This window comes from Bufo bufo (assembly GCF_905171765.1).
Source record: "Bufo bufo chromosome 4 unlocalized genomic scaffold, aBufBuf1.1 SUPER_4_unloc_4, whole genome shotgun sequence".
Lineage (NCBI taxonomy): Eukaryota > Metazoa > Chordata > Amphibia > Anura > Bufonidae > Bufo > Bufo bufo.
Genome location: NW_024399994.1, coordinates 30,067 through 44,706, shown reverse-complemented (window position 1 = coordinate 44,706; position 14,640 = coordinate 30,067).

The following is a 14,640-nucleotide window of genomic DNA, read 5'->3' as shown; positions in this document are numbered from 1 at the left end:
CACATTGCAATTTGCCCCCCAAATCCACTCCACAGAGCAGAACAACCAGACACAAGACAGAATCCCAGCCATTACCAAATGTCTTTCACGCATCACTCTACCCTCTATCCTGGTCGCATCGCACGCTGAGCTGTTAGGACCTTTCTCCATAGATGAGGTCCGGTCCACCATGCTGAACTGCCCGTTGGGTATAGCTCCAGGGCCAGATGGCTTCCCATGCTCCTATTACAGATCCTTCCTCTCAGTTTTTCTCCCACGACTGACAGACACGTTCAGCGCTTATCTGTCCGGCGTCCCAATCCCAAAGCAATCACTGGAAGCTTATATTACTCTGATGTATAAGGAAGGTAAAGATCCTGCAAACTGCGGCAGCTACAGACTTATATCCTTGTTATGTCTGTTAGCAAGCAGGATGGGATCCCGAGCGCCATCCTAAATTTCACCAGAACAGGTCGGGTTTGTGGCGGGTAGAGAGTGGAAGGACAATACGAGGAGAGTGCTGTCCCTACTTCAGATAGTGTCTCAGAAGAAACATCCACTGGTTCTACTGGGGACAGACGCTGAGGAGGCCTTCGACAGGGTGGACGGGACCTATATGGGACACGTTTTATGTCACCTTCATTTCCCTCATTCCATCATAGAGGCCATCTTTATAATGTGCGCATTTCCAACTGCCAGATTACTCATGAATCATTCCTTATCCTCCCCATTCAGGATTTACACAAGAGAGCGAGGCTGGGCTGCCCCCTATCCCTGCCCTATTCCTACTCGCCCTCAAACCCCTCTTGTAAATGATTAGAGAACACCCAGATATAAAAGGCTATTCCTGTGGAAAGTCTACACACAGCGTGGCGGCATACATGTAATGCTAATGTAATGACAAAGCCAAACTGACTTGTGTGCCGTGTCACGCTGCTTCGAGAACTCCACCAACATGGCCAGCGGTGATGACGGCTGTGGCGAAACCAACCTCGTCACTGGGTTTCGGAGGGGCCTGGCTACCAGCCTCTTGCCTCAGGATTATGGCCCATACTAACTTTAAAGGAGCAGACAGACCGGCCGCACAGCTTAAATCTGTCTTTGCAATTGTATTTTGTTATGTGAGGGTACCCAGATAGCTAATTGTATTGTATTTGTGTATTCTGAGTGCCATTCACCTAATGATATGTGTGCTGTTCCTTTCATATTGAATTTCTGCACTGTATTATTTCTTGTTTTACCTATGTTGTTTCTATCTATTGTTCTCTGCTGCCATCTGCTGGCCGGAATTTGTATGCTGCGCGCCTCGTTCGTTGTCTATAAAGTTTTCTCTCTGGGCGTGGTTTTAGCAGCCTTGGGCCTGGTCACTTCCTGTAGCCTTTTTCAGTGCTGCATCCTCTGTGACTGGAGACACACACCTCGGCTTGTGAAGGCATCAGTTTTTGACCAGCAGTAGCCTCAGCAGTAGCCTCAGGAAAGACATCCACATGACAGCATCTACTGCATTCCTGTATTCCATCACCGTATGTCACTGCTCTGGATCAAATAAACCCACGTTTGATAGCATCCTCATGTCCACGTCTGGATCCATCTAACCTGAGCATCTGCCGGTCCGGTCTGCTCCACTGCTTGGATACGAAGGTAGGACAGTCACAAAGTCATTATCATTTACACCTTCAATCGCCTTCATGTGGGGACAGAACAGTCAAAAACTGCCTTAAAGCCTTATACCCCAGTAAATACCCGTCTGAATGTCCAATGCCGGCTACAGGTTCCCTCAGAGCCCAGGGCCACACTCAGGAACCTCCCCTGCAACAGGCCCACTCCCAGCAAATCTGCCCAGCAACAGTGCACGTCCCACAAGCCTAAGGGGAAGCACGGCGTGTCCGCAGTAGATATACTCTCGCCTGGAAGTCCTCCACTACTCGCCAAGCCACTTTCTACATCCTATATTAACCCTTGCTCGCACGATATAAGGACTGTTCACACTCGCGGGGCCTCCCTCAAACCAAAACCCCGCCATTCACTTAAAACACCTTGGGAAACTCATCGGGGTGCCTCATCTGAGCCGCACAGCAATTTTCAGCCCCCAATTCAAAAGTTCATTTTCTTAAAGAGACAGCGCACCTTAAATAAAAATGGCCGAAAAGGACCTCGTACAGTTCCCCAGTGATGAAACAAAACAAATGCAACCTGATACTGATCATTATGAAGAGCTGGAGGTAGAACCCACACTTCCAGCAGACCAAGTCACGCGACCAAGGCGCTCTCTCAAACCAACTATAAAGATCACAGAAAACTATCACACCATGAAAGATGAGCTATGTGACAACTTGGAAGAGCTATGGGAACGAGTTTCCTCCCTCATATCAGGATTTAAGTCCTCCTCAGGCGATGCCACCAGCTTACAAGTTGCCGTCGGGCGGCTGAACGCAGCCCATGAAAGATACAAGAGACTGTCCACAAGGTATATAACCTTTCTAAAAGACTCTAATATTGAAGAAGCCCCGTCAGAATTGTGCAAGGCAGAATCAATAGACAGACAAAGAGACGCCATGGTGCTGGATGCTAAAGATAAAGTGGAACTCCGTATCTCTCATTTGCAAGAAACTAGATCACACAGATCGCATTCATCCAAACATTCCTCGCGGTCCTACAGATCATCATGCTCTAGAAGCTCCACCCTGAGCGAAAGATTACTAGAGGCCCGCATAAATGCAGAGCAATCCAAAGTGAGGCGTTCCTTCACCGAAAAAGAAGTCCTTGCGAGGGCAGAGGCAGAGGCCAAGAGGGCAGAAGCGGAGGCAGAAGCCAAGAGGGCAGAAGCAGAGGCAGTGGCCAAGAGGGCTGAAGCGGAGGCGGCGGCCAAGAGGGCTGAAGCGGAGGCAGAAGCCAAGAGGGCAGAAGCAGAGGCAGAAGCCAAGAGGGCAGAAGCAGAGGCTCGAATAAAGATCCTTGAATCAGAGAGGGAGGAGGAAATCGCATTAGCAAAAGTAAGACTACTTGAGCAAGCATTGAGCCAAGGCCTTGATTCAGTCTGCTTACCACCAGAGGAGATAGACGATCCAGCTGATCACACCAGCGACTACATACTGAAACAGTTATCTGCACCACCCCCAGTGTGCAGTACTGTCCAAGCCAACAACACTGAAACCTCCAAGTCAGCTCTACCTGCAGTGCCAGTGACACCCACAGCACCCGAGCAATCCAATAACAGTCGCCCAGACGCACCCTCTCAAGGACAGTTATTACAGCAAGATGGCTACCATGTGTTTCCTGGCCTACCTCCACAGCTCAAGCAACAGTCATCAGAATCTACAGAGGCTAGACCACAGCTCAACCCTGCAGCAACATCATTCTACCGGGAAGCATCTCACCCTTTCACGCCACGCAGCCTATACGCCCCAGGGGCATCGCAAGTTGTCATGGCAACAAGCAGTGAGAAATCAGATATGTCTGAGTTTGCCAGGTTTATGGTGAGCAGAGAGCTAATTAACACCAGTCTTTCAAAATTTGATGACCGTGCGGAGAGCTACAGAGCCTGGACGGCAACCTTCAAAGCCGCCATCACCAACCTCAACCTAACCGCAGAGCAGGAGCTCGACCTCTTGATCAAATGGCTGGGCCCAGGCTCCACAAATCGCATCAAGAGCCTTAGAACTGTCTATGTGGGACAAGCAGAAGCAGGTCTCGCTGCAGCCTGGCAGAGACTCGAACGCACCTTTGGCAGCGCAGAAGCAATAGAGAAGGCACTATTCAGGAGACTGCAGAACGTCCCCAAGATCAGTCTCAAGGATGTCCACAAGCTTCAGGATTTAAGTGATTTGCTCATGGAACTGGAGCTCGCCAAAAGAGACCCTCGTCTGTCCGGGCTGTTTTACCTAGATACAGCCCATGGGGTGAACCCAATTGTCGTGAAGTTACCATACAGCCTGCAAGAGAAGTGGGCGGCATCAGTCTCAAGGTACAAAAGAGTGCATGACGTCACTTTTCCCCCATTTATTCATTTCTGTAGATTCATCGATGAACAGTCCCAGATGAGGAATGACCCCGGCCTCGACTTCCTGGAGTTCAATACTACAGCCTCAGTGACACCATCATCAAGGTATGAAAGTATTGTACATAAACACAGAGACTTTAAGAGCAGCGTGAATGTTAGAAAGACTAACCTACCATCATCTGCAGTACCCACTGGTAGACAGTACACTACCTCATCAGGAGACAAGGCCTTCAATCGTGAATGTCCCATTCATAAAAAACCACACTCACTGAACAAATGCAGAGGATTTAGATCCAAAACAATACAGGGGCGCAAGAAAGTCCTGACCGAGCTTGGGGTATGCTTCAGGTGCTGCGCTTCATTGGAGCACATGGCTAAGGACTGTAAATCCATTATCAAGTGTGAGGAGTGTCATAGTGATAGACATGCCTCAGCTATGCACCCAACTCCACTCACAAGGGATTCACCTGCTGTCGTCACCACCAGTCCTGCTCAAAGTCATGGCGGGGAGCCCCAGAACCACGCTAACACAGCCACTGCTGTTTCCTGCTCATGCTCGGACGTATGTGGGGAGGGCCAGAGTGAGAAATGTTGTGCCCGCATATGCCTAATCAAGGTCTACCCGGAGGGGCTACCAGAAAAGGCAGTAAAAATGTATGCCATCATTGACGACCAAAGCAACCGCTCCCTAGCAGGACCTAAATTCTTTGAAGCCTTTGGAATAAAGGGACCGTCAGAACCCTACATCTTAAACACCTGCTCGGGTCGCATAGAGACTAGCGGCAGGAGGGCACAAGGATTCATCGCTTGTTCCGTCAGTGGAAATACAGAAATACCTCTACCGACGCTGATCGAATGCGATCAAATACCCAACCATAGGGATGAAATTCCTACCCCGGAAGCTGCATTTCACCATCCACACCTAAGGCACCTAGCCAACGTTATCCCACCTATGGACAACAACGCCGAGATTCTACTCCTGCTTGGCAGAGACAATCTAAGGGTACACAAGGTGCGTCAACAGTGTAATGGTCCCGACTATGCACCATATGCCCAGAGACTGGACTTGGGATGGGTAGTCATAGGAAATGTATGCTTGGATCAACCAAAAATCCGCTCATTCAAAACGTACGTGCGTGGAGATGGACGCACAACTTGCATTAAGCCTTGCCCTCATCACTATGAGGTGAAAGAGAAGCCTCCAGACCTCATACAACCACCTGACAACATTCCTCCCTTTGCCGACAACTTGGGAAGATTAGTCTTTCACACAAGCAAGGACGATGATAAAGTAGCCTTGTCAGTAGAGGACAGAGAATTTATCAAGATAATGGACAATGAGTTCCTTAAAGACGAAACCAATCACTGGGTTTCTCCATTACCCTTCCGAGCTACCAGGGTGAGACTCCCGAACAATAGGGAACAAGCTCTGTCTAGATTTAACTCTCTTCAGCGTACCATGAACAGTAAGCCTGAGATGAGAGAACACATCGTTGCCTTTATCGACAAAATATTCCGCAACAACCATGCAGAACCAGCTCCATCCTTAGGGAAGAATGACGAGTGCTGGTACATTTGGAGTGTATCACCCACGGAAACCTAATCAAATTAGGGTTGTTTTCGACTCAAGTGCCAAACATCAAGGTGTATCTCTTAATGATGTCCTCCTCACAGGTCCTAATCTGACGAATAACCTAGTTGGAGTGCTGATGAGGTTCAGAAAAGAGCTCGTCGCCATCACCCCCGACATTGAACAGATGTTCCACTGTTTCGTAGTCAGAGAGGACCACCGGAATTTCCTCAGGTTTCTGTGGTACAAGAATAACGACACCAACGCAGAGATGGCAGAATATCGTATGAGGGTACACGTATTTGGAAACAGCCCTTCACCTGCCGTGGCAACTTACGGCCTTCGGCGCACTGCATTAGAGGGAGAATTCGAGTACGGTAAAGACGCCAGAGACTTTGTAGAAAAGGACTTCTACGTAGACGATGGACTCAAATCACTACCGACTGAAGAAGCGGCTATCGATCTGCTCAAAAGGACTCAAAGTATGTTGTACCAAGCTAAACTTAGACTACACAAAATTGCTTCAAACAGCCTGGCCGTTATGAGGGCCTTCGAATCAGGCGATCATGCACCAGGATTCAAGGACATTAACTTGGGACTGGACAGTCCACCTGTGCAGAGGAGCTTGGGCCTCAGATGGGATCTCTCGGCTGACTCCTTCGGTTTTCAGATAAGTTGTGCAGACAAGCCATTCACAAAACGAGGCGTCCTATCAGTGGTAAACAGCCTATTTGATCCGCTGGGATTTGTAGCGCCCATCACCATACAAGGTAAATCTCTACTGAGACAGTTTTCTGAAACAGTCAAGGATTGGGATACCCCACTTCCCTCCGAGAAAGAGCAAAAATGGGAAGCCTGGAAGCGATCCTTGTGTGCCTTGGATGAGATCCACATCCCGAGATGCTATATTAAAACCTCACTTTCCTCTAGCATAAAGAAAGTACTCCACGTGTTCTCGGATGCCTCCACGGAGGCCATCGCAGCGGTCGCCTATCTGAAGGTGACAGAACCCAACAACCAAAATCACGTTGGAATAGTCTTTGGTCCAGAGTTTCTACTTGGAGAGGCGGACGAATGTGTACAGGAAGTTTTCAGCATCCAGGATCCGGATAATGATCCAGAAATCCGCGCTGAAGTTAGTGCATTAGTCACTGGAACAAAGCAAACCGCCAGCTTCAGTTGTCAGCGCTTTGAACGTTTCTCCAGTTGGATGAGACCCATCGAGAACGTCCCTGATGGGTGAACAGGACTGTATCTAGCTTCGCAGATCTTCTCCATTCCAAGTTGGAAAACAGGACTATCTATGTTTGCATTCTAACATGTTTTCTTTTACAGGTTGTTTATATTTTATGGACATTCGTCATAGTGAAATCCCCTAAGTGAATTTCAGACGGGGAGTGTGCTGTTCCTTTCATATTGAATTTCTGCACTGTATTATTTCTCGTTTTACCTATGTTGTTTAAATCTATTGTTCTCTGCTGCCATCTGCTGGCCGGAATTTGTATGCTGCACGCTTCGTTCGTTGTCTATAAAGTTTTCTCTGGGCGTGGTTTTAGCAGCCTTGGGCCTGGTCACTTCCTGTAGCCTTTTTCAGTGCTGCATCCTTTGTGACTGGAGACACACACCTCGGCTTGTGAAGGCATCAGTTTTTGACCAGCAGTTGCCTCAGGAAAGACATCCACATCACAGCATCTACTGCATTCCTGTATTGTATCACTGTATGACACTGCTCTGGATCAAATAAACCCACGTTTGATTGCATCCTCATGTCTACGTCTGGATCCATCTAACCTGAGCATCTGCCGGTCCGGTCTGCTCCACTGCTTGGATACGAAGGTAGGACAGTCACAAAGTCATTATCAGTTACACCTTCAATCGCCTTCATGTGGGGACAGAACAATATGCACTCAGACTTGAGCTCTCTGGGAATATGTTAAATGTCTGTGTTGGCTGGGAAGGTTGTGACATTGTGTGTTTCGGTGGTGATTCCTGTCCTGTTGTATCCACATGTGTATTGGTGATTTCCCTTTGTCCTGAGAGATAATTGAATTGCTCCTCGGTTGTCTCCAGGACAGAGAGGAGGAAACCATGATGCATTGTGGGGATGTATTGTGTCTGTGTATTCTGAATTGCTGCATATCTGTCCTGTGTCACAGTCTTCATTCTGGTCCCCTAGGGGCGTGTCCACCAGATGGGGACCTGCATAAATACGGGCGGGTAGCCCTCAATAAAGTGTTCCTGTTTTATTCTTCATCATGTTGAGGCTGATGTTTGGGTAACTGATCGACGCTGGGGATTGCTATACGCTGGGAGATTTGCTATACTCCCCTGGCTATAACTACTAGCTCTTTTAAGAGCTGTTCCTGCTCTCTGGTTTTAGGAGAGGTTCACCCACTGGAGCCTGGAGCCTTGTCGTAGGTCCAGGGTGGGTAAGAGACGGTGAGACCTCAACCAAGCTTCGGCGGTTCGTGGGGTCTGCAGTGCATACGGTGTCAAGTGGAGTGCTTGGAGTCCTCGGAAAGCACTAGGAGCATCTATCAACGGAGGTACCCGGTCGGGGTGCTAGGCGTTCCGTTACATTTGGTGGCAAGCAGTGGCATGGCGTCCTAGTGTGAGGAGAAGCAGCTCGGAGACACCGTTCGTGGATTTACTAAATTGAGGGCAACGCTACTATCCGTACAGCGCCCCTGGCTACAGCAGGATGGAATCAGCTAGTCTTCGGACAGCGTTCTATGACGAGGAGGAGGAGGCAGCCGCAGACTACAGGGATGCAGACAGAAAGGAAGTCTGGTATGATGCCCTGGAAAATGCCCAGCGGCGGCGAGGTGAGAGTCTCCCCAGTTATGAGCAGCGGCTACAGAAGCGTGTGGCGATGCGGATGGGTCTCTTGGGAGAACAGCCCCTGGATGACTGGGTAACAGAGCTCCAGAACCTGGTATGTAAGGAGCTTTGGCTAGAGGACGCTTACCAGGCCCTAAGGTGGCTTGTCATTCAACATTCCCCCTGGATGGCTGAGCACGACAGACCCGAGGGTGAGGAGTTTGATGGACCGGGGTTACTATGGGATGCCTTGGAGGACATTGATCTTGGCAGCACGGAGGAGTCTAGGTTTTAAGATATCTACGACTACCGGATGGGCATGCATGTTTATGCTGACGGAAGGTAGGTGAGCAAAGACATGACCCACCTGGTAACAAGGGAGTGGGAGCTGGAGCAGACCTACCAACACCTGCTCAGCTCCATTAATCCCCAAACTACTCGACAAGCAGAGCCAGATCTGCCCCACTACAACTGGGAAGACTTGCCGGCGATACCCCCTGCTTCCCTACCAACTCCCAAAGTAGGGAACTTCGTAGACTGGTTCTGGGAAGACCTCCCGATGGCAGGTGGAGATGGGACCGAGGTCTCTCCACCGGCCCTACAGAGATGCTGGACGGCCGGTTCAGATCCCCCACCAACCCTGCAGGAATGCCAGGAGGAGGAGGTAAGCGATTCCTCCTCTCCACAGCCGATCTGCAACAAGGTCCTGGGGATAGGATTCCCTGACCACATCCCAGTAGAAGAGCTGGCATCTGGGCAGAGCGAAGTCAGCCTCTGCCCTCCCCTATCCTCTTCTCCAGAGCCGGACATCCCACAGGCTACCCCAGGGGAAGAGCTGGCATCTGGGCAGAGCACAGTCTGCCTCTGCCCTCCCCTATCCTCTTATCCAGAGCCTGACTCCCCACAGGCTACCCCAGCAGAAGAGCTGGCATCTGGGCAGAGCGCAGTCAGCCTCTGCCGTCCCCTATCCTCTTCTCCCGAGCCGGACATCCCACAGGCTACCCCAGCGGAAATGCTGGTATCTGGGCAGAACACAGTTGGCCTCTGTCCTCCTCTATCCTCTTCTCCAGAGCCGGACTTCCCACAGGCTACCCCAGCGGAAGCGCTGGCATCTGGGCAGAGCGAAGTCTGCCTCTGCCCTCCCCTATCCTCTTCTCCAGAGCCGGACTTCCCACAGGCTACCCCAGCGGAAGAGCTGGCATCGGGGCAGAGCGCAGTCGGCCTCTGCCCACCAAGTACCTACAGCTCCAAGCTAGAGAGCAACAAGGTAGCAAGGAGTAGCAGATGCCCCCTCAACAGCTGGGGACATACAGAACAGAGCCAGGCCCCAAAATTCAACAGGTCCAGTATTGGGTTGTGGGTGGACTGCCAGATTAACTCAGATACCGACCGGCATGAGGTCAGGTATCTGGTTAGTCATCCCTGGGAGGGGGAGATATGTGGCGAAACCAACCTCGTCACTGGGTTTCGGAGGGGCCTGGCTACCAGCCTCTTGCCTCAGGATTATGGCCCATACTAACTTTAAAGGAGCAGACAGACCGGCCGCACAGCTTAAATCTGTCTTTGCAATTGTATTTTGTTATGTGAGGGTACCCAGATAGCTAATTTTATTGTATTTGTGTATTCTGAGTGCCATTCACCTAATGATATGCACTCAGACTTGAGCTCTCTGGGAATATGTTAAATGTCTGTTTGCTGTGGGGGTGTGACATTGTGTGTTTGGGTGGTGATTCCTGTCCTGTTGTATCCACATGTGTATTGGCGATTTCCCTTTGTCCTGAGAGATAATTGAATTACTCCTCTGGTGTCTCCAGGGCAGAGAGGAGGAAACCATGATGCATTGTGGGGATGTATTGTGTCTGTGTATTCTGAATTGCTGCATATCTGTCCTGTGTCACAGTCTTCATTCTGGTCCCCTAGGGGCGTGTCCACCAGATGGGGACCTGCATAAATACGGGCGGGTAGCCCTCAATAAAGTGTTCCTGTTTTATCCTTCATCATGTTGAGGCTGATGTTTGGGTAACTGATCGACGCTGGGGATTGCTATACGCTGGGAGATTTGCTATACTCCCCTGGCTATAACTACTAGCTCTTTTAAGAGCTGCTCCTGCTCTCTGGTTTTAGGAAAGGTTCACCCACTGGAGCCTGGAGCCTTGTCGTAGGTCCAGGGTGGGTAGGAGACGGTGAGACCTCAACCAAGCTTCGGCGGATCGTGGGGTCTGCAGTGCGTACGGTGTCAAGTGGAGTGCTTGGAGTCCTCGGAAAGTTCTAGGAGCTTCTATCAACGGAGGTACCCGGTCGGGGTGCTAGGCGTTCCGTTACAACGGCATTCTCAGCTTTACTATCCCACTTCTATGTCTCCTTGAAAAATGCTTCAGGCGCTGATGGATGAGGCACAGGAGGAAGAGGAGGAGGAACAGGGATCATCCCCACGGTTATCAGGCCAGTCATCCACAGGTGGCTCCGAGGGTGGGTTCCTGCACCAACAGCGGCCAGGTACCCAACTGTCCAGCCAGGGCACAGGTCTGGAGGATGAAGAGAAGGATCCCCGTTCACTGCAGGGTGACACCCAAATCAGACCACGGGCATCACTGGAGTGTTCTGCAGTGAACATTTTACAATTTCTGACATGAATAAACCCCTGCTCTGCATAGGTGACAGGGACTTAAATTTCTAAAATTAGTCTTTAATTGGCCCTTTCATTCAATCCTTCTGCTTTAATAGCTTCTCCCACATTTCTGCTTCATCCCATTGCAGCCATTGACCTCCCTTGGATGTGGTCTCTCTTTCTCACGCTCCCTCTCTGGCGTAGAACCCTGATTCGCCGCTAACCGCGATCACCATGGTAGGCACAGAAAAGAACATGGAAACTTGATAGAGCAGATATCCAAATGGATGGTGGACGTCACGGGGACGTGCGACATGGTGGAGCAGTAAGTGTGCACACGCCTACATGAACTGACTGACAGGGGTCAGCCCCTGCAACTTCTGGGTCTCCAAATTGGGCACATGGCCTGAGCTTGCCCTTTACCCCTTGGAGGTGCTGGCCTGCCCTGCAGCCGGTGTATTGTCTGAACGTGTGTTTAGCACGGCTGGAGGGCGTTATCACAGGTCATATTTCCCAATGTTTTGGGGTGTACCCTAATTAAAAAAATATATAAATAAATTTAAAACCAAAAAGCAGTGTAGGCAACCTCCTCCTCTTCCTCCACCGCCGCTTCCACCTACACCGCCACATCCACCGCCTCCTCAACCTCCTACTCCATATGGACCTCGTCCTCCTAGATCAAGATTATTTGTTTTAATTTTTACGTATTTTATGTTATTTAAAGTCATTTCCCTCTCCACATTTGTTTGCAGCGCACTTGCCATGCTCTTAACCACATTTTGATGCCATTTTCAGCCCTCTAGCCCTTTCCATAACATTTTTACAGCCATCCTGTTCCTTGTTCCTGTGGTGGTTACGGTGTCGAGCGGAGTGCTTGGAGCCCTCGGGAAGCACTAGGAGCACCCATCAACGGAGGTACCCAGTCGGGTGCCAGGAGATCCTTTACAGTGGTGGCAGCAGTGGGATGGTGTCCTAGTGCGAGGAGGAGCAGCTCGGAGACACAGTTCGTGGAGTATATGGAGGGCAATGCTAGTATCCGTACAGCGCCCCTGGATACAGCAGGATGGAATCAGCTAGTCTTCGGACAGTGTTCCATGGCGAGGAGGCGGCCGCGGACTACAGGGATGCAGACAGAAAGGAAGTCTGGTATGATGTCCTGGAAAATGCCCAGTGGCGGCGAGGTGAGAGTCTCCTCAGTTATGAGCAGCGGCTACAGAAGCGTGTGGCGATGCGGATGGGTCTCTTGGGAGAGCAGCCCCTGGATGAGTGGGTAACAGAACTCCAGAGCCTGGTATGTAAGGAGCATTGGCTAGAGGACGCTTACTGGGCCCTAAGGTGGCATGTCATTCAACATCCCCCCTGGACGGCCGAGCACGACTTACCTGAAGGGAAGGATTATGATGGACCTGGGTTACTATGAGAGGCCTTGGAGGAGGACATTGATCTCGGCAGCATGGAGGAGTCTAGGTTTTGGGACATCTACGACTACCGGATGGGCATGCATGTTTTTGCTGGCGGATGGGAGGTGAGCAAAGACATGACCCACCTGGTAACAAGGGAGTGGGAGCTGGAGCAGACCTACCAACACCTGCTCAGCTCCGTTCATCCCCAACCTACCCGACAAGCAGAGCCAGATCTGCCCCCCTACAACTGGAAAGACTTGGCGGCGATACCCCCTGCTTTCCTACCAACTTCCAAAGTAGGGAACTTCATAGACTGGTTCTAGGAAGACCTCCCGACAGGAGGTAGAGATGGGACCGAAGTCTCTCCACCGGCCCTGCAGGGATGCTGGGCAGCCGGCCCAGATCCCCAACTACAGCCAGCGTTACCCGGAGTCCAGACAGTCGGTCTGACTCCCCATCGGCAGCTTACCTTACCGGGAAAGATGACAGCCGGTCTCTCTCCCCAGCGGCTGACAGGATCACAGGGAGAGGAGATTGTCGGTCCCCCGTCCCTGCAGCAACCAGCATTACTAGGAGTGGAGATGGTCGCACCCACTACCCAGCACCAGGCAGCGTTACCGAGAGTCGAGACAGTCGGTCTGACTCCCCAGTAGCAGTGTGTTGTAAAGGGAGAAGAGACAACCGGTCTCTCTCCCCAACCACAGGGGGACAGCACCCCTAACTCCGATGGTGTAGATGGGACCACGGTCTCTGCACCAGACCTACCGAGATGCTGGACGGCCGGTACAGATCCCCCACCAACCCCGCAGGAATGCCAGGAGGAGGAGGTAAGCGATTCCTCCTCTCCACAGCCGATCTGCAACAAGGTCCTGGGGGTAGAGACGTCCCGAACTATTCGCCGGCGAATAGTTCCCAGCGAACATCACTTGTTCGCGTTCGCCGCGGTGGGCGAACATATGCGATGTTCGGTCCGCCCCCTATTCGTCATCATTGTGTAAACTTTGACCCTGTACCTCACAGTCAGCAGACACATTCCTGCCAATCAGCAGCAGACCCTCCCTCCCTGACCCTCCCACCTCCTGGACAGCATCTGTAACGGATCCCCTTCCGTTAATGGACGCTTCCTAGCTTGCGCCGAGGACCACAAGCACCGCACTGGACACCACAACCACCGCAGACTCCACAACCGCCGTAGCTTAACTGGAGCCGCGCCGTCTTCCTTCCACCCTGAATGAACCTCCAGCATTCAGGACCGTGTGGGAAAGATCTCTCCTCCAGGGAATATGCAGAGCATAGCAATCCCCAGCGTGATACAGCAATTCCCTCCAATAACGAGACAATGCTGCGTTTTGAAGGGTTAGAAAAACATGAACTGAGCTGAACTCTTTATTGAGGGCTACCCGCCCGTATTTATGCAGGTCCCCACAATGCATCATGGTTTCCTCCTCTCTGCCCGAAGTGCAATTCAATTATCTCCCAGGACAAAGGGAAATCACGAATACACACGTGGGAACAATAGGGCAGGAATTTCCACCCAAATACACAAAATCCTCCCTTCTGTCTGGGATATAATTATGGATTAACATAACTATCACAGACAGTAAAAATACAGTTTTTAAACATACACTGTAACTTTAAAACCATACATTCCATCTCCATAAAAATTACATATTTAAACTCAGCATACATCAAACAGAAACACTTCCAAAAATCACACAAATCCCTCCAGCGGATGAAAAGTTAAGTGAAGTCCTTTATGACCGACCGCAAGCACAATTTCCTGCCCAAAACAGTTCCATAGATTTGGGCTGTGCGGTCGGTCAATTTCATGCAGAAAAACTACTAAGTTCCATCTTCGAACGGGACTTAGTCTCTGGAGCTGAAAGTTCAGTATGGAAGAGGGTACGGGTCCCACCAACAGTCCAGACATGCGGCACAGTTCTGTCACACTGTTCCTGAAGGGCAACATGTCCCGGGGCCATAGTCGTAGGGCAGGAGGCTAGCCATAAGTCCTCTATAATGCCCAGTGGCAAATGGCAGTTTGTCACACATCTCCTCTTTGGGGGGAAGACTAACCAGGCACCTGACCTTCTGTCGGTCAGTGCCTCCGTTAGTCGATCCACCAACCCACAGTAACCAGATGCCCGAGTAGCCCACCCACAACAAACAGGTACAAGGGTGACCCACCCACAAGAAACAGTTACTGCACCTGGGTATTTTGCTGTGGTGATGGGGCAACATGCTGTGGGGACTTGAGGGA